Source organism: Phyllostomus hastatus, unplaced genomic scaffold, assembly GCF_019186645.2.
Source record: "Phyllostomus hastatus isolate PE091 unplaced genomic scaffold, TTU_PhHast_1.1 phas_scaffold_216, whole genome shotgun sequence".
NCBI classification, from domain to species: domain Eukaryota; kingdom Metazoa; phylum Chordata; class Mammalia; order Chiroptera; family Phyllostomidae; genus Phyllostomus; species Phyllostomus hastatus.
In genome coordinates this window covers 14,380,333-14,398,717 of record NW_025334018.1, presented here as the reverse complement: position 1 = coordinate 14,398,717, position 18,385 = coordinate 14,380,333, and the positions used below count along the sequence as shown (strand labels likewise).

Below are 18,385 nucleotides of genomic sequence, written 5' to 3'. Positions count from 1 at the left end.
GGGAGGTAGCTGACCTTGCAAACACATTAGTGACAGCCACGTCCGGCTCACACCGGCGGCAGACCACAGACTGGCTCGAGGAAGGCACTTTATCCGCCCAGACTTCCCTCTGCCCCGAGCGAACGTACCCCTGACAGTAAAACCAGGACCGACGGTACAAAACAGCTTCAAGGCAAGCCCCTAGCCTGCCGCCGCCTCCTCTTCCACCAGGTCTTTCTCAAGCACCTCCTTTACAGACATGCTGACACTGTCCTCAGGACTTTGGGCCAGAAGTCCTGAAACCAGAGGTTTCAACCCGACTACACATCTGTAAAGACCAGCTGTTCCGTACCAAGGAAATGAAGAGGCTCTTAGCCTGGGTCCTTCCTAGACCTGTCCCAGGCACTGCGGTCCTCCACCTGCAGCCTCGGGCCGGCTGGGTTCCAGGACCCATCCCGCCCGGGGCCAGGACCGTTTCAGCAGCACCAGCCCAGCCGCGATTGGGCGAGGTGGTCTGAGCCCGCTGTCCAGGGTGGTCAGTCCCCAGGCCTGTTACAGCTCTGAATGCCAGCTCTTCTCTATGGCATACTACACAGGGGCCAGTATGACATACTGGCCAACGATCCGGACCCTGGAATCAGGCGGGGTTGGAATCCCAGTTCTGCTGCTCACGAGCTGTGTGATCTTACACACCTTGTTAACCTCTCTGTGCTTCAGTCTCCCTATCTGTATAATGGTGATAGCAACAGTGCCCATATACCAGGAGTGCCCCAAGAATTTAGATAATGTGTATGAAGTACCTAAAGCAAGGCGCGGCTATTGCTCTTCCGTGACGAATTATTTATGATAATTAATAATTATTTACTTTATTTTTTTTAAATACTATTATTTTATTACCTGCCCAGCAGTGTCTGCTTTGCTCCCCTTTTTCTAATTAGGCACACAGGCCCCTCAGTCTCCACTGTCTGGTGATGGGGACAGAAGCAGCAGGTGGCTGTCCCTGCCCAGGTGTGGCCAACACCTGCCTCCAAATGGGCTCTCCTCCCTGTATCCCCTGCTTTGAGGACACAAGGGCACATTCGGCCCTCAAGAGGCTTGCATTTCTGGAACTGAAGGGAAAAGTGCCCGCCCTGCCTTCCCCACAGGCCCGGGAGCCCCTCCTCCACGGGCTCAGCCGCCAGCTCCCACGTGGGGAGGGAGGAGCCGAGCAAAGGGAGCCCAAGGCCTTTGGAGATACTGGAGCTGTGTTTCCAGGGCACAAGCGCTGATGAGGGACAATGAACAAGTGGTAATATGTGTCAAGTGTACAACGGGATGGTTGGCTATGTGCACACGTTGTAAAAGGATTCCCACATCAGGTTAATTAACACACTGGTCACTTCACCTCGTTACCTCTTTCTCCTTCTTTCTTTTTTGCTGAGAATGCTGAAGACCTACTCTTAGCAAACTGCAGGCACACACTCCAGTACCATCAGCCGAGGTCACCACGTTGTATGTTAGGTCCTCGAGACTTACTGGCCTTACACCTAGCCGTCTGCACCCTGTGACCAGCACCTCCCCCCCGGGTCCTCCTGTCCCCCGCAGCCCCCGTTCTTCTCTCCGGTTCTTTCTTCTAAGTCGAAGCTAATTGTCAAGGCCAATCACAGGATAGAAGTTAAAGCAAGAGTTCATCAGGATAATTGCAAAAGTGTAGCAACACCGCTAAAACAGGAAATCTGAGACAAAATAGAAATGAATTAAAACCTACGGGGCCAGGTAAAGAAGCCAAAGATAGAATCTGAAGTTCTCTATTAGAAATTTCATCCTGTTCTGGGACATGCGTTCTGTTTGAGCGCATCCCGTCTCCATTCTAAGAACGTACCTAAAAAGGAGACGGAACCGCAGGTGTGTGTGCTGACGACGGTTTTGTCTGGGGCCCCGTTTTAGCTGGGCTCCAACAGTTCCCGACCTTGTCTGCCAGCATTCCCTTGAACTCGTTACAGTTAATTACGTGACTTTTCTTCACATCGCATTTTAACTCGGGAAGACGTGGGGGACGTCCGGGTCTCTCGAGGAGGTTTGCGAACTGGCCCACCCTCCCTAGAAATAGACCGACAAACTCCCGCGGGCCAGTCGTGCATACCCTACCCTCCTTTTTGAGCTTCAGAGGATGGCGTTCTCATCCCTTCTTCAACATCCAAAGGATATTTGGAGTCAATAGAGAGATGGAATAAGCCACACATTGACTTGTATTTATCCTTTGGGTTTTTAAATAAGTGTAAGGAGTCGTGTGACTGTTTAAGATGTTTAATTCTGCCTTTCAAGCCCTGATGAAAACCACCGAGTGAGAGGACAGTCCTGTGTGTGGAGACGAGGGCTGGGGTGGCGGGCGGAAGGCAGGGCAAGTCCTGAACAGGCCGAGTGAGGACGCCTGGGCGGGCAGCCCCAAGGTCCCCCACCCCGCGGCCATGAAGTCCCACCGGAAACGAACAAGACCACAGACACACGGGACAGCTGGAGGGCAGGTAGGAAGCGCAAATGCAAACAGGCCAGAGCTGAAAACAAACCTAGGATTAATTACAAATGAATTAAACCTACCAGCTCAAATTAAACACCCAATTTTGCGTTTGGCATTTACAATTCGTTACCGTTCTTATTTGTGTTGTGTGTTTGCGTCTGTGTTTTCAGAACATACTTCATTTGTATTTTCTCAATATTGACTAGGAAACTTCTTTTTTAAAAAGAAGTCCACGTGATAGTTTCTATCTGTAGAACTGGTCTGGCAAGCCACGCTCCCCGAGAGTCGCTCTCCAGTCTTGGTCGCCAGCGGCACACCCGGGAGAGTCGGAGGCAGCATGGCTGGGCACCAGCACCTTCTCGGGCAGCTCGGCGAGTCTGAGGGCCAGGGAAGCTGGAGAAGCATCACCCCAGAGAACGGCCCCCTCCACGCCATGCAAGTGACGTAGGTGTAACTGATGCTTGGTGCAACAACCCTCTTACCTATCTCCTTCATTCATAATCGGGGACCCAGTGATACATAAGGAAAGTCACGTGACTAATGAGAACTCCTTGGGAAGCTTTCCTGCCCTCGAGTCACTTATCTGGGGAACCTGGTGGGAAGACAGAGCATGCCCACAGAGAGCTCATCACTAACACCAGGCAACCCGGGCTGGGGAAGGCTGGGGGAGGTCCCACCTGGCACAGAACTACGAGGTCAGACAATTAAGAGCCAGGGCTGCAATGACCAGGGCCGGCTTTTCAATAAAAATGAGCCTGGAAGGAAACTCTAAGACACAAGCAGGACAGGCCCAGACGTGTGCTTGGAGGCGAGTTACAGGAGACAGAGGCTGTGATTGGAGGTTGCCAGGCAATGGCCGGGGTTCCTCCCTCTGCAGTAGCAAGATGCTAATTAAAAGTTGCCTCAGGCACCATCTAGTTAAAGCTCAAAGAACAGAAAAGTTTTTTTAAGAGTCCATAAAATTTAGGACCAACTTAATTTTTATTCACTGTGAATCACTGCAGGAACCAGAATAGACCTAACACATTGTTGCTGGGAGTGTTTCGGACTCACGACACACTCTTAGCTGGAACCAGAAAGGTGATAAAACTAAGGAAGGTCTCAGGCCTCCAGCCCCACTTGTGGTTGCAGCTCCGCCCCCCCAGCTCACGACAGGAACACCTCCAGGAACAGGAAGTCAGCAAGACCCTGAGGACTGGGTGTAGCGTAAGTCAAATGCGTGGGGTCTGTCGTGGGAATAGGCAGTCCCACCCCTGAACCTGGGCAACCAGGGCCTCTGCCTCGGTTCCACAGTTTAGAGACTCTTACTGCCTCCTCCTCCCCATGGTTACGCCCCACCCCACAAGGTGAGGAGTCCACAGAGGTAGAGACGTGCCCCCCCGCCCCGGAGTCTGTGACCTCCCTTCCAGATAGCGCTCTGGGTCTCTGAGACACTGGAATTTCCTGCCCTTCACAGGCCTCCTCCCCGTGGTCCTATTCCCAAAGGTGCACGGTGCCACAAAAGGGGACACACTGACCCAAGGGGTGGCCAAGGGGATACTGTTGGGAGAGAGTGTGGGCAGAGCTTGGACATTTGGGCAAAAAGCACGAGGCTCCTATAGTGAGAGAAGGAGGGGAAGAGAAAGAAGGTACTTTAGAAGGACCTCGATTTCTACTCTTGCCTGAACCTTGAAAACATTAGGGGAAGACACCAAAGATTCCCAGCATCTTGGGACTGTGACATTCCACCACAACCACCTTCTTCATGTCCCCCCTCACTCCCTGTCCAACAACCAAAGGTTGGGCGACACCTCACATTTCCATGAAGAGAAAGGCATTTCACTTTATCCCTGGGGAGGGAACCCCAAAACTCTCTCCGTTCCCTCTCTGCGCCCTCCTGGTTCTCCAGAAAGACTTGGCTCATGGACAATCTTGGAGAACCATCTATGAAGGCCGAGTTCAGGCCTGTCTGGGCTTTCTTAGAGACCCTACCAGCCTGCGACCATCACCCTGTCTCTACCCTGGCAGGTCTGTAGACTCAGTGTGGGGCGGAAGGAGAGGAGAGCCGGCATGCGGCCACAGACCTGGCTGCGCTCTCCACCCCAGCAGCGATCACAGACCTCTCTGGCGGCCATCGCAAGGTCATCTTCACACGTGGTGACGCGTAGCCAACTCCAGCAGTGCCGGCTCTGCACTGGACCGCTGACGGGTAACAGGCAACAGGAAGTGAAAAGGGAGAAGGAAAGAGGAAGCGGTTCCAGAGAGAAGATAACTGGAACAGGGGATAACGAACAAACTGCAGTGGGCAACCAGGAAGATAGCAGCCGAAGGAAATCGCTCTGAAGAGAGTAGAGGAAAGGAAGATTGAAAAGGGAGCTGGGTACAGCGGGACTCGGTGTAGGCCGCAAACGGGAGGGAGAAGTGTTGGCACCCAAAAGGACTGCAGGGGGGCAGATATAACCCACCCAGGAACCAGGAACGGGAACCCGAAAGAAGGGCCGCTTGCTTCCAAAGGCCAAGGCTGCCACGGGGTGTAGAAGTCTATCCTGTAAAGCGTGGTCGAGCCGCACGCCGTGGCCCAGCTGCACGCCCGTCGTCCACCTACTACCCGTGTACGCCTTGAAACCTGGCCCTCCCCGCAGTGTGAGCAGAGGAACTTTAGTGTGAGGGACGGCTGGCCCGACGGGGCTGTGCGTGTGAGCCGGGAAGGGACCACAGTGCAGAGCTGGGCCACAGTGCAGAGCTGGGCCGCAGGCCCAGAGTTAGCACCTGAGTACAAGGACAACTCTCCCGGGGCCTGTAGGGGGAGGCGAGGACAGCGGCCCGAGGGGACCGCCCATTCCTGCCAGACGCCCGGGCGTGTACGCTCATCTGCGGTACACGATGGTTTGGGAAAGGAGGGTCGGTCCACGTGGTGTCAGAACTCCCTGCTCCCACCTTGGAAGACACCTCGGATATGATAAAACTAACACTGGAGTTCGTGAAACCACACATCCAGGATGGCGAGTACCCAAAGCGGGAGGGAGGGATTCGTGCACAAAGGCATGGAAGAAGCGAAAAATGAGGAACAGAGAGAAAGAGTTCGAGAGTGTCCTTGGAGAGAAGACGGCTTCAATGGAAAAAAGAGAGAAAAAACAGAAGCAGGGAGATTGCCTTCAACGAAAGGACAGAAAGGGCAGAAGGGCAGAAGGACGGAGGGAAGGAAGGGAGGGAGGGGGGAAGGAGGGAAATGATTAGGGAGGTAAATAGGGAAGCCAGGAAAAGGGGAAATAAATGTTCTTAAGTGAAACTGTCCTCAGCCATGCAGAAACGAGGGTGTCCTCTGCATTTCATTCAGCCCCTCTGTTGGTTGTTTTGTTCTAAAGAGCAGCAGGGAATGTCAAACAGCTGTTTTTACAGGCTCGGTCACCGTGTCCGGGCGGCCCGTGCGGTCTGCGTGCTTGCTCGGCAGACGGCGGCGCGGGTGGCCGGGCCCCCCGAGAGGATGGGCCAGGTGTGCAGGCCGCCGGGCGGGAGCTGGGGCCTGGCCCCCTGGGACACTGCGAGAGACAGAGAGAGAGAGAAGCAGACACTTGAGGCAACATTTTTCTTTTTTGATTTGAAATATGAAAGAAAAAATCCAGTTCCTGACTGGGTCAGGGCGGGGTGGGGGGAAGCACCTAGGGATAACCTTCCCTCAGCGGCAACAGCACAAAAACACAAAACTGGAAGTCGGGTGGCGTGACTTAGGCCCCAAGTCCCCCACTTCTGAGCTATGCAAACTTGGGCTGGTTGTCCCACCTCTGCAAGCCTCAGTTTGCCCGTTTGTGAAATGGGGATAATTTGCCGCAGGGGTCTCATGAGGATTAAATGAGGTAATAATATGGCACACCGCCTAGAACATAGTAGGCACTCAGTGAATATGTTAAAACCCCATGTTTGGTTAAAACAAAAGAAAAGGAAGGAAAGGAGGGTGGGAAGGAGGGAGGAAGGAAGGGGAGAAAGAAAGAAGAGAAAAAGAGAGAGGTGATAGATAGAGAGAGACCCAGAGAGATACCGAGATAAAGATCAGACCCAGGAAAGTCCTTCAGGTGGCCCGCGGCTTGTGATGCCCGCAAGGAGGGACCTGCACGCTCCCTCCTCTCCTCCCGCTCCTGGCCAGTAGAGAGGCCATGGGGTGGTCACGAAGGTGGGCCCTCCTTTCTGTCTCCCCTCCCAAGCCCGAGTCCAGCAGAGGGCTTCATCCCAGCAGCGGCCTGAGGAAGGCCCTTTTCCATAGTCACTGTACCACTTCGCGTGTGTCTGCGGGCGGGGGTGAGGGTGGCGGGGAGCGTGAGGACATGCGGGGGAGGACACTAGGAAGGGGAAGGGACGGAAGTGCCAGGTTGTAAAGGGAGACGGCAGCCGGTCGAAGGTGTGGTCAAGGTCGTGGTCAAAGGTCAGGGATTAGGGCCCTTTCCTCACAAGACCAGGGGCTCCCGCCATCTCATCAGCGCCTGGTTTTCATCATGCTTACCCCAGGAGACAAATGCGCGTTTCCCTGGGGCTTGGACCGTCACCCAGATGTGTCCCGCGGCCGAGCCTGAGCTTGGCCGGCCCGGCCTGCGTGGGGCAGCCTTGGAGCCTGCTCTCGAGACCACCTTCACTTGGGCCCCCCCAGAACACTTCCAGGGCCAAGAGCAAGCAAGTTCAAGGTTATAAATCAAGCTAACAAACTGTGAGCTAAAATATACTCTCTCCTTGACAAATGTATCTTCAGAGCCTGGAACGTGTAAACTTGGAAATCTCAGGCTCCTTGGAGCCCTGCTCTGGCCGGGGGAGAGGGGGGCGGGGGGCAGGGGGAGGCGGCCTGGGGAGAGAAGACTTCCAGCCTGGCCTGCCCCCCACGTCTTCTCACCCTCTAGGGACCACACACACACACGAGCACACACACGTGGACATTGAGCCCACGTGGCCAAGCTCTGTCCACGCCCCCCGTGACAGTCTATGTACTGTTAAAGGATGTGCCGGGGTAGGAGCTTACACAGACACAGGAAGCCAGTTTGGAGCCATCTGGGCACAAAATTGCCGGTTCCTGGGTAGCAGAAGCGTGATGTAAAGAGGGGGTCATGGGCCTTGGATGGGCCTATCCTCTCGGCCCCATGGGGAGGGGTACGGCTGGAAGAGGGCCGGGATGGGACCCTCTGAAGAGCAGGTCCAGAGCTGGGTCCCTCGTGCCCAGCAGGGCCCCTTCCTTCCCGCAGAGCCGCACCAGCATCACGCCCCCAGCGAACAGCACGCCGCTCCCCCGAAGGCAGCGCAGAGGGCATTTCCCTTCGATTTGCTCCTACCCTCCCCTTCCAGACACAATCTTAGCAGCTCCAGCCAGAAACCCAGAGTCACTCGGGCCCCGAGCCACTTTGGGAAGGGCTGTGGGGGCCAGGAGAGGGACAGCCAGGCTGGAGACTGAGGCAGGGCTGGGCACAGCCAGGACTGCTGAGCCAGGTCCCATTGTTAAGCAGCAACCCCCCCCCCGGCCCCCTGGATTTAATGGAGCGTTTCTGCTGTGCTTTTCAGTGTTGTGACTCTTAATAGGCTCCCCTGGCGGGCCACTAAGGGCCCACGCTGCCTCTGAGCAGCTGCCGTGCTGAGCGAGGGAGTGAGGGAGCCAGCCGCTCGTTGGCAGGCCACGTGCCTGTCGCCTTCTCGGGAAGCCATCAAGGCACATCCTGGAACAGGCTCCCAAGGAGGCATCACAGTTTAGTCTAATTCATCACCTTCACAGCTGCTGCTTGGGAGGGAGGGGGCCGGAGGGAGGCCAGCGCCAGAGAGTGAGCCCCGACAGGAGTGGGCGGGCTCGGGCGTGCCTCTGGCGTCGCCTCCAGCCTGTCAAAGGCCTGGCCAGCTGGCCCGCCACTTGGCCAGACCTCTGCTGGCCCTGAGGGTGCTGGGAGACTGGAAACTAGGGGAGAGCGCTGGGTCTCTGGGGCCAGGCAGATGGGATTCACACCCCCTGCGCCATCCACGGGGCATGTGATCTACAGCAGGGTCCTTCCACTCTCCAAGCCTCTATGCGCCCACCTGTAAAGTGGAGGCAAAAGTAATTCTTACTCCTAGGCCTGACGTTCACCTAGGACTGGGCCAGTTTTGAAGATATTGAAATAGCTGGTAAAAAACAGTGGTTCTCATGGCGTGGTTTACAGACCAGCCACAGCGTCACCTGGGAACTTGTCAGAAATGCACATTCCGGGCTCAGCCCCAGACCCAGTCTAGGCATAGGGCCCAGGCACCCATGGTTTTCAACAAGCCTTCCAGGCGATTCTAAAGCAAGCTAGCATTTAAGAGTCCCTGGTCAAAGCTCCCACCCCGCCATCCCCACCCCAGTGGGTCCCCAACCTGTCTTCCAAAGCAGCTGAACCATTTTGCATTCCCACCAGCGATGGCGCTGGCTCGGCAGTGCTCTGAACGTTGGCCACTCGAACAGGTGTGTAGTGGCGTCTTACAATTTGCATTTCCTTGATAACATGCGATGCGGGGCATCTTCTCCTCTGCTTAGTTGCCGCCTATGTCTTCTTTGGTGCGGTGTCCACTCAGGACTTCCACCCATTTTTTAAAATCAGGTGATTTTCGCCCTGGCCAGTGTAGCTCGGTTGGTTGGAATGTCATCCCTCCCAAAAACCTGTAGACCGAAAGGTTGCAGGTTCAGTTCCCAGTCAGGGCACCTACCCGGGTTGCGGGTTCAATCCCTCGTCAGGGGACGTACAAGAAGACAACAGTTCATGGTTCTCTCACATTGACATCTCTCCCCCCATCCCCTTTCTCTCTCTCTCAAAGCAATGAAATGAAAAAATGTTCTCAGGTGAACATAAAAAAACAAACAAACCCTAAAATCATGTGATTTTCGATTTGTTAACTTTTTAGAGTCTTTGAATATTCTCAAAGAGCACTCCTTTTTCAGATGTGTCTTTGCAAACACTTCTCTCCCTGTCTGTGGCTGGTCTTCCTGTTCTCTTGAGGTTGGTTGATTTTTGTTGAGTCTTGAGTTGTCTTGGTAATAGAGAGAAAAGGGGTAAAACAGTGACTCCTTCGGGAAAGGCGGGTATCACCAGCACCCTCCCGTGTCCCGCAGTGGAAACTCCCCGGAGGCCTGGGCGCGGGCGCCGGCTCCAACCGGCCCCCCGGCTCCCACCCCTCTCTCCCACCCCCTCCGAAGACAAAGCTCTGTCCTAGATAAGGAACTTTCCAGCCAAACATCCCTAGAACAATCTTCTGCTTCAATACTCAAAAAAAAAATCAGTTTATTAACCCTTCTCTCTGAGAAGCTGAACAGGAGACTGCCCCTACACACACAAGCACACACTTTGCACGCCCACTCCGGGGCCCACCCACTCCGAGGCCCGTACGATGTTCGCTGACCCCACAGAAAAGGGCTCCGCTGGAGAGGGAGGGGGGGGAAAGACCTGAGATGCTATCGAGGCACCAGGGAGCAAAGCACCTTTTTCAGAGTAAAACCCAAACTCACAGTTCCTACCCTCAGAGCTCCCTGGGCCCTCCCCTGGCCGGTGTCTTGTTTTGCTGAAATTGTGGGAGGACATGAATAAGTACCAGCGGCCAGCGCTTGGAGAGGTCACCAGCCCTGGTCACACTGACTTCACAAGACCCAGAACCAAAGTGAATGAACTGTCCACCCCACCGCCACCCCAGGTGGGGTGGTCCCCCAGCTGAAGCAGGTCCCGCCCCTCGGTGGTGCCCCCCTCCGCCCCACCAGGCCCGCTGGCTGCCCGGCTGGTGGTCTCGACGCAGAGAGCCGCTGCAGCCCGCAGAGCGAGCTGGGCCGGGGGCGAGGCAAGAGAGGCGCCGGAGGTGTGCAATTTTAGGGCATACTCGCCCTTGGGACTGTGAGAGACGCCCATTCGGCCAGGAGCCTTCCCCGGACATGCAAACAGCTGGCTATGGAAGCAGGAGAATGGAAAGCTTCGGCCTAGCTCCCGGGCTTTCGCCAGCTGCAAACCCACCTTTAAGAGAGAGGAAGGGCCAGCTCCCACCAGGAAATGAGAACAGGGCCCCCATTCACACAGAGAGCAGCTTGGAGGTGCTGGGGAAGCTCTCTCAGGGCCCCGTCCCGGGCGAGCACGCAGTCAGCCTGCAGGCACAGGAGGAGGGAGCGCTCCTAGTGAGATCTCAGGGTGGGGGCGCTTGGGTGGCCTCCTCACGCAGGGGGCAGGGGCCTCCTCTCAGGGGAGTCGCTCCCAGTGCCCCCCACAGGCAGCCTCCGGGAGCCCCTGCATGTCCTCCCCAGCGCCCCTGAGCATTCACACACCTTTCCCCGGGAGAAGAGAGTCCACTGCTCTGCACTCTTGTCGTTACCCCCCACAAACCCCGCCCCCAGCCTTGAGCTGCCTGAAGCCTGGGCAAGGCCAGCACACAGGGGCGGGGGGCGGGGATGGGGGCCACCCGCCTCACCCTGTGCCCTCTGGCTGCGGCGGCTGAGGACAGGGCGGGAGTGTGGAGCAGACAGTGACTGAGAATGGCGAGGAGAAGGGAGCGCCAGCAGCTACTCAGGTGCAAAGCTGGCGAGCCCCAAGAGCTAAGTAGGGTGAGAAAGGCCTCCTAAGCCACTTTTCGGAAGTGGGAATTCTCACGGCTGGGTCCCCTAGTCGGGGAATCTGGGAGGCAACAGAGGTGAGACAGCAAGTCCTCAACTGGGGCAGGGAGGGGGGTCCCCGTCCTCCGCCACGCACCTCGCCTCACCATCACCCCACTACCAGACCTCACCCCACTCCCCTGCCACTGCCACCAAGTCAGACCTGGGGAAGGACAGTGCAGGGGCCCCTGAAGGAGGTAGGGGACACGCGTGTGCACACACACAGAGGACATTCTAGAAGACTGTCCTAACTGCCACCCCTTAGGGAAGATGGGTTCCAGGGCTGGGAGAATGAAGGCAGTGAACCACTTGAAGAGTTGTCCTATAGAGAATGATGAGATTGTAAATCATTTAAACAACGTGAAGTCTTTATAACAAAAACTTGGCATGCCACCGAAGGCTTCCGGAAGACAGGACAGGAACCTGGAAGTCAGCCATGTGGACTGACTTCGGGCACAGCATCCCTCACCTCGCTCTGACACCACACAGATGGTCTTGCTCCCTGGGCCTCGGGTGCGTGACGTACAAAATTTTTGAGCTTCTTGGCTGTGCCAGGCCCTCTGTTTAGTATTACGGATCACGCCGATAACGGCTAACATTGATTACCTGCTGCTGACGCGTGGGCACCGTTCTAAGAACTCGGCATCTCCTACAGATGCCGTGTAGATGAGGACACTGAGGCACCCGGAAACCGAGCGAGCTGCTCGTGGCCACATAGCTAGGAGGTGCTGGAGCAGCGTTTGAACCCAGACTGTCTGATCCCGGACCATACTCTTTTTTTTTAAAGATTTTATTTATTTATTTTTAGAGAGGAGGGAAGGAAGAGAGTAAGAAACATCAATCTGCTGCCTCTCATACACACCCCTGACTGGGAACTAAACCCGCAACCCAGGCATGTGCCCTGACCAGGAATCGAACCGGAGACCTTTCACTTTGCAGGAGGACGCCCAGCCAACCAGGTGAGCCCCACCAGTCGGGGCCCAGACCATACTCTCAACCACGACTGTGCGCTCCCTCTCAAGACGAGCACAGGTACGCTCCCTGCTTCCTGAACCTCACCGTCTAACGCACAACACGGCCCGTGGGCCCAGTCCGGCCCGCTGGCTGGTTCTACCAACGAAGTTCTACTGGGAGCCAACCACATGCATTTGTTTGCCTAGTGTGTCCACTCTAACGCGACAGCGGCAGGACCGAGTGGTGTGACAGGCCACGGCCCTCAAAACTTACCATATTTGTGCTGGGGGGTGGGCTGGGCTGGGGGTGAAGGGCAGAAAACTGTACTTGAACAACAATTTAAAATAAATAAAATAAAATAAAATAAAGTAAAATAAAAACTTATCATACTTGTTGAAGGCCTCCAGAGAGAAAGCTGGCCAACGCCTGGTCTTCAGAACGCTCTGCCCTCCCCGGGGCCATTAGGAGACACGTGAGGTCGCCGCAGGGACAGTACTCTGAGCTCTCTGCTCTGAGATGTGACCAGCATACCACAGCCAGAGCACGTCCAGGCCGCCCCCCAACGACTGCTCCGTCGCCAGGACGAGCGGCGGGGTGACACGGGAGCAGCCCACTCCTGAGGGTCCTACTGTCACCCAATGTCCCAGGCCCAGGGAGTGGGAGGGGGGCACTGACTAGCAAGAGTCGCAGCTCGTTAGAGGCAGGGGACCCATGTAAAAAGGAGGAACAGACACGTTCGCTGGGGCGCAGACACTGCTTGGGTGGTGGGGAGGGCTGCCTCCCCTCAGGGCTGCTGTTCCCTGACCCATCTAACGCCCAGTATTTATCAAGCACCCCTGGGTGCCAGGCCCCAGGATGGGTGCAGTTCTCCTCGGGAGTCCTGTGATGGGTGCGGTTCAGACAAAACCACACAGTGGACAAGCATGAGACCAAAATCACCGCAGCTCTAACCTGCTGGGCCTCCGTGCTCTCCGGGCTCTGTGCCCTGGCAGAGGGGAAGGCCCCGCACCCCGGTCTCAGGCAGCAAGCATGCCAGCCAGGGTCAGGTTCAAGGAAAGCTGCCCGACTACTTGCTTTCCCACAGCCCTCCCCAGTGCTGCCCACGAGGCTGCAGAGCACAGCAGCCTGCTCAGCAAGCAGCACTCGATATGGAAATATAAATGTATAAAACAAGCCCCAGGTTCTTTCATTCAGCCTTGACTAAATGGCACCTGATGAAAAAAAACGTTAAGTAAAGAAGCTGTTGACACAAGTGCTTTGCGGATGCAGAGCCCTGGGTTCGCTTGAGCCTCGGCAGAGGCCGATGAGAAAGGTTAGAAAATATTTACATATCAGATACAAAATGTAGGTGAAACCCATACTTTTCCTGGATCTTATCATCATGAAGTTGAGTTTCCGTCTCAGTCTAGTCGTGATAAGAGGGCAGAGTTGAAGAGTTTAAGGACAGCCGACTTGTCATCATGGGACCATTAAAGTTTGCTGCAGGAAACGGTGAAACGTTTGCTGCGGAAAAGTGTTCACTCCACGCAGCTAAGCTGTGTGTATCAGAGGGTGTTGCATTTTCTCACCCGCCCTGCTATAATTAATACACCGACTATGACCTCACTGGTCTCGTTATAATTCAACCAGTGAGAAAAGCTCAGCAGAGCCTCTTAAAATTAGGAACATGACTAAAGGCATCCCTTCCCTCAGAAAGAAAGAAAGAAAAGAAAAATAAACAAGTTGTTCCAATAGATTAACTTCAAAACACCACGCAGAATCTCAGTTTTGCACAACAGGAGGATTCTCGAGTGAGGAGGGTCCATGAGACTCTGCCTGGAGATTTTGGTCCCTGCCTTTCTCGTGCCAGCCCTTGGGTCCAGCATCAGGTCACTAGGGGTCCCTTCCCAGGGGCTCAGCCACTGCTCATTTCTCCCGCCTCACTCCAAGTCTGCAGGAAACATAAAAGGCCTCTTCTCCGCAAGCCACTTCCTTGCCCCGAGCTCAGCCCCAGAGCAAGGCTCTGGGAAAGCTGGCGGGGAGGCCGTGGGGTCCGGGAGCCGCCGGGGGACTCAGCTGGTCCCCAGCCCAGCCCAGAGCCAGCCTCCCTGAGCCACGGCCGCCGCCGCTGGAAAAGCAATTTGCTTCTTAATGCACATTCTCCTCCCACTCAGGATCAGGGAAGTGGCGCTGGCTGCTGTTGAAAGCTTTTTGGGCTAGACACAAATATTAATAGAATGACAATTGGAAAATAACAAATATAGTGTCATTATGCCCGGCGTCTCTCAGGGGAGCTGGCCAGCTGGCCCCCATGGAGCTGCCAGGAACCCGGCGGTGGTGTCCGTCCCGGCCTCCCGGGCCAGGCACGTCTGACCGGGAGGGCTGCTTTGCCCCCGACCCCCGACCCTTCCTGCACACACCCCAAGAAGCAGGTCCGTGCCAGAGGGATGGCTTGTGTGGCTCCGGGAGACTCAGAGCAGGGCTGCGTGTTGAAAGGTCAATCGCTCAATCGAAAATAGTTGAAACTGTCCTCAGTTTCGAGGCTCAGCTGAGCTGAGAGCCGGCCAGATACCAAAGAGGCATGGAATCCTCACAGACCCTCGGGTGCTGGAGGCCACCCAGACACCCGAGGCCGCCTGCCACCCTCCCTCCCCACTCCCCAGCTCCAGATAAAGGCTCCAGAGAGGCAACTTCTACCTCCCTCCTCCTTCCTTCTGCTTGGCCTTCTCAGCTTCTTCTTTCCCCGCTTCTCCTTCCTCTCCTCTCCTCTCCCTCCCCCCCTTGCATCTCCCAGCACCCACCCTGCCCACCTCCCTTCCTGGCCACCTCTACCTGCTGTCCTGAGCCTTCAAACGCTCACCGGAAGTGTCTCTCCCAGTCTCCGGAGACACACCTGCTGGGGAGAGGAGCCAACGCCGCGAGGAGGGCCAGGACAGAGCCAGGGGTCACTTTCCTCGGCCTCCCCGGGGGACGGGACTGTACCTCTCCCCTGCTGGGAAGGCTGCAAGACACAGAGTGGAAGACGCAGGCCCAAGTCACAGCCCCGGCTCCCGCGGTTCCTGGTCGTGTGACCCTGAGCAAGTCCCTCTACCTCGCTGGGCCGCGGTCTCTTCGTCCGGAAGAATGGGGTTAGGAACGCCTGTCTCAGAGTTGCTGTAAAGATCCAGAGAGTGCCTGGCCCCTGCCCGGCGGTCGGTACAGTGAGTCCATCCCCTCTCCTCCCCTCTCCTTTCCGTAAGTCAGGAGTGGGGCTCCCTGATGGTTCGTGGCTTCCTCGGAGAAACGGCCCTGACCACTGGTGTCAGGATCCACCCGTGCGACGCCTCACTCCCTGCCCAGATCTCAGAACCAGTCAACTTGCAAAGGGGCTTCTGTGTCTGCTCTCAGGCAGGCCTCTGCTGGGCAGGCCAGGCTAGAAGACCGTGGTGAAGAGTCACGTGGGATCAGACTCTGGGAGCAGCCGCGGGTCAAAGGAACAGAATTCTGGGTGGCTCCCAGGGTCTCCCAGAACCTGATAACAATTGGTTCAATTTCACCTCCCTTTTTTAGCCCCAGAGCACTCCACCCTCAAGCAGCTGATGCGCAGACGGCTGGCCCCAGGCCCCCGTGTTCCCCCTGTGCTGGATGCTGCCACCAGGAGTCTACCCTGCGACAGGGCTGCTCCTCCAAGCAGGAGAGCCAATCAGGCTCCGCTTCCTGGAAGGATTCACACCTGGGCACCCAGGCGTGCACACCTCTAAGCAGTCAGACCTCAGGATATTTTCCAAGGGGCACCCCTGGCCACCCCCCATCCTTGAGAAAATGCAGGGACTATATAGAGCCTGGAAAGTAGCTTTTGAAAATTTTTTTTAATGTGCATTCAAAAGGTTTTCTGGAATAAAAGCCCCGATAATGATCAGTAACATTAACATAACACTTTGAAGTTTCTGCAAAACTTTTATCCATTTAAACCCTGTCAAAGTAAGTTAACTACCATAAATGCCCCCGAAATTTCAGGGCCTTAACACGATGAAAGAATTTCTTGTTCTCATTGCATTTCAGTGCAGATGGGCAAAGACGATGGGCAAAAACTCTATCCCATGAGGACCCAGGGGACCCGGGCTCTTTTCTTCCTGTGGCACTGCCACCCCCGAGAACCTGCAAGCCCCTCCCTTCCAGAGCCCAGCAGGGCCCAGGGGAGCGCGGAAGGTCCTGTGGAAGGTTCCTGTGGGCCAGGCCGGAAAGAGAGGACCATCAGCTGCACCCACGCTCACTGGCCAGCACTCAGTCACATGGCCCACCTGATTCCCAGGGAGGCTGGGTGCGCAGGCGGAGAGGAGACAGGGATTGGTGAACAGCACGGTCTGTGCCACAAAACCTTGAGACAAGTGGTTGTTTTCCCCAGAGCAGAAAACAAAGGCTCAAAATGACTGGCAGGCCCAGTGCCACTGTCAGTCAATGGGCAGGTGCAGGGCTTGAACCCGGGTCTTCCAGCTTCAGCCCACTCTTTCTCCAGGGCGAATCTCTGCCCCCTACGGGTACATGTCTCCCAGCACATTAGTGAGTCTGAAGGATGACTCAGGTTTTCCCATTGGTGTTTGTTTGTTTGTTTGTTTGTTTGGCAAATACCAAGAGCTCTCTGTTCCTGCCCACTATTTATCTTTGGGTCCCCTGCATCCACCGCAGCGCCTCATAGGAAACCACGAAATGCTTGTCAAGCGACTTATCGGTGAGGTGGGAGACTGGCAGCTGTGCCCACCGGAAAACCAGCGTCTCTGAATTTATTGTGGACAGTGTGTTCTGAATGTTTTCTTGGCTCCTGAACTTCAAAGCAAAATTTCTTCTCTAAAGAGCCTCATCTCTCTCGGCGGAACAACAGCGAGAGGGTTTGTCCACGCCTCATGCAGGGGTGGCAGCGAAAGCGAGATGAAGGTCCACGGAAAGGAGAGAGGAAGACTCTGCACGAAGAAAAGTGTTGAGACTCGTGCGAAAACTCTTTACCAGAACCGAATTACGAGTCTGCAACCAAGCCTCAGGCCGCGGAAACTCCCCAGGCCGCCATCCACACGGAGGCACCGAGGCAGCGCCTGAGAGTGCAGGTCGGCCAGAGAGCAGACGGCTCCCATTCTGGCTGGTGCCCTATGGGACACTCTTCACACGTTTGTCCCTGCTAACCCCGGAGAGAGAGACCATGGGCTTCGAGAGCTTGATGCCCGTCAGCACAGGAGCGCTCTCTGACAAACAAGGGCACGCCCTGGCCCCCTGGGGTTATTTAACACCGTGCTGTTGCTGTTCGTTTGCAGGAATAAACAGACTTCCCCCACCAGGGAACCCACCAGCACGTTCATCAAGCACTTTCCATGCAGCAGACACAGCGGCTACAGCCGCACGCTCACGAACTAGGCTGCGGTGTGGCGACAGAGCCCCGGTGTTCGGTGACTGGAAACACAAGACACTGAGCTCCACCGCTGTTGGGTCTTGTCATCACCTGCAGCAGCGGGCAAAGGGAAAAAGGAGGCACGGAGGAGGCGGTCCCCTCTCCGGCCCTGCAGTGGCCTGTCCCGACAGCAAGGAGACGGCCTCTCCTGCCCGCCAGAGAGGCCCAGAGAAGCCGGGAGCCCAGAAGCCCTTTCCAGGCTTCCTCGCCAGCCATCAGCGCTGCTGACAAAGGTCGAGTAGCCACCGCGCTTTGGGGACGAGGTGCAGGCCAGCTTCCTGGGAGAAACCCTCTCCACGCTGGTTCCTGGGCTCAGCCCACCCCCTCACTGCAGGTCCCAGTGCTCCTGCAAAGCTGGGGTTCATCGCCCACCCCCAAACCTCTCCCTCACTCATGCACTCAGCACAGAGTTACTGATTTCACAGTCTGTGCCAAGCATGGGGCTGGGTGCTAGGGACCCGGCCATGTCCCAGCCACATGTGGCCAGCAGCTCCCTGGAACTCACATTCCTGTGCACGGGAAACAAAGGTCAACCGGTGATTAAACACACGATCTCCTAACGCGGTAAGGATTTTAAAGGAAGCAAAACAGAGTCTGGCGAAGGAAAGGTCAAGGGTCAGAGGGCTACTTTGGACTTCGAGGTCAGAGAAGCCCTCCCTGAGAGCTAAGAGAAGAGAAGGGGCAGCCACTCGAACAGTGGGGGGGGGGGGCTTGCACCAGACAGCAGGCCCTGTGGGATGGGGTCAGAGAGGTCGACAGAGTCGGGAGCAGCAAAAGGTCATGCGCTCGGTCAGCAAATGTTCACTGGGCACCAGCCGTGATCCCCAGAGCCTGAGGACACCGCAGCGAAGACATAAATCCCCGCCCTTGTTTGTGCCCGGGGCGGGGGACACACAGCCAACAAATAAATGAGTAAACGACCGCACATCAGGACGTGGTGGGCGCTCTGAAGGAGATGTGGGTCGTAGACGGGACAGAG

General features: G+C 56.2%; 1 long non-coding RNA gene across 2 annotated transcripts in view; it reads right to left on the bottom strand.

Moving 5' to 3' along the window:
* Positions 1-5,893: 5,893 nt before the first annotated feature.
* The window catches only part of LOC123804369, a 51,529-nt gene continuing 39,037 nt past the window's right edge, over positions 5,894-18,385 (bottom strand). For both annotated transcript variants that reach the window (XR_006783150.1, XR_006783151.1), the window contains one exon: positions 5,894-5,994. This is a non-coding gene — a long non-coding RNA (uncharacterized LOC123804369). The remainder of the gene's footprint in view (positions 5,995-18,385) is intronic.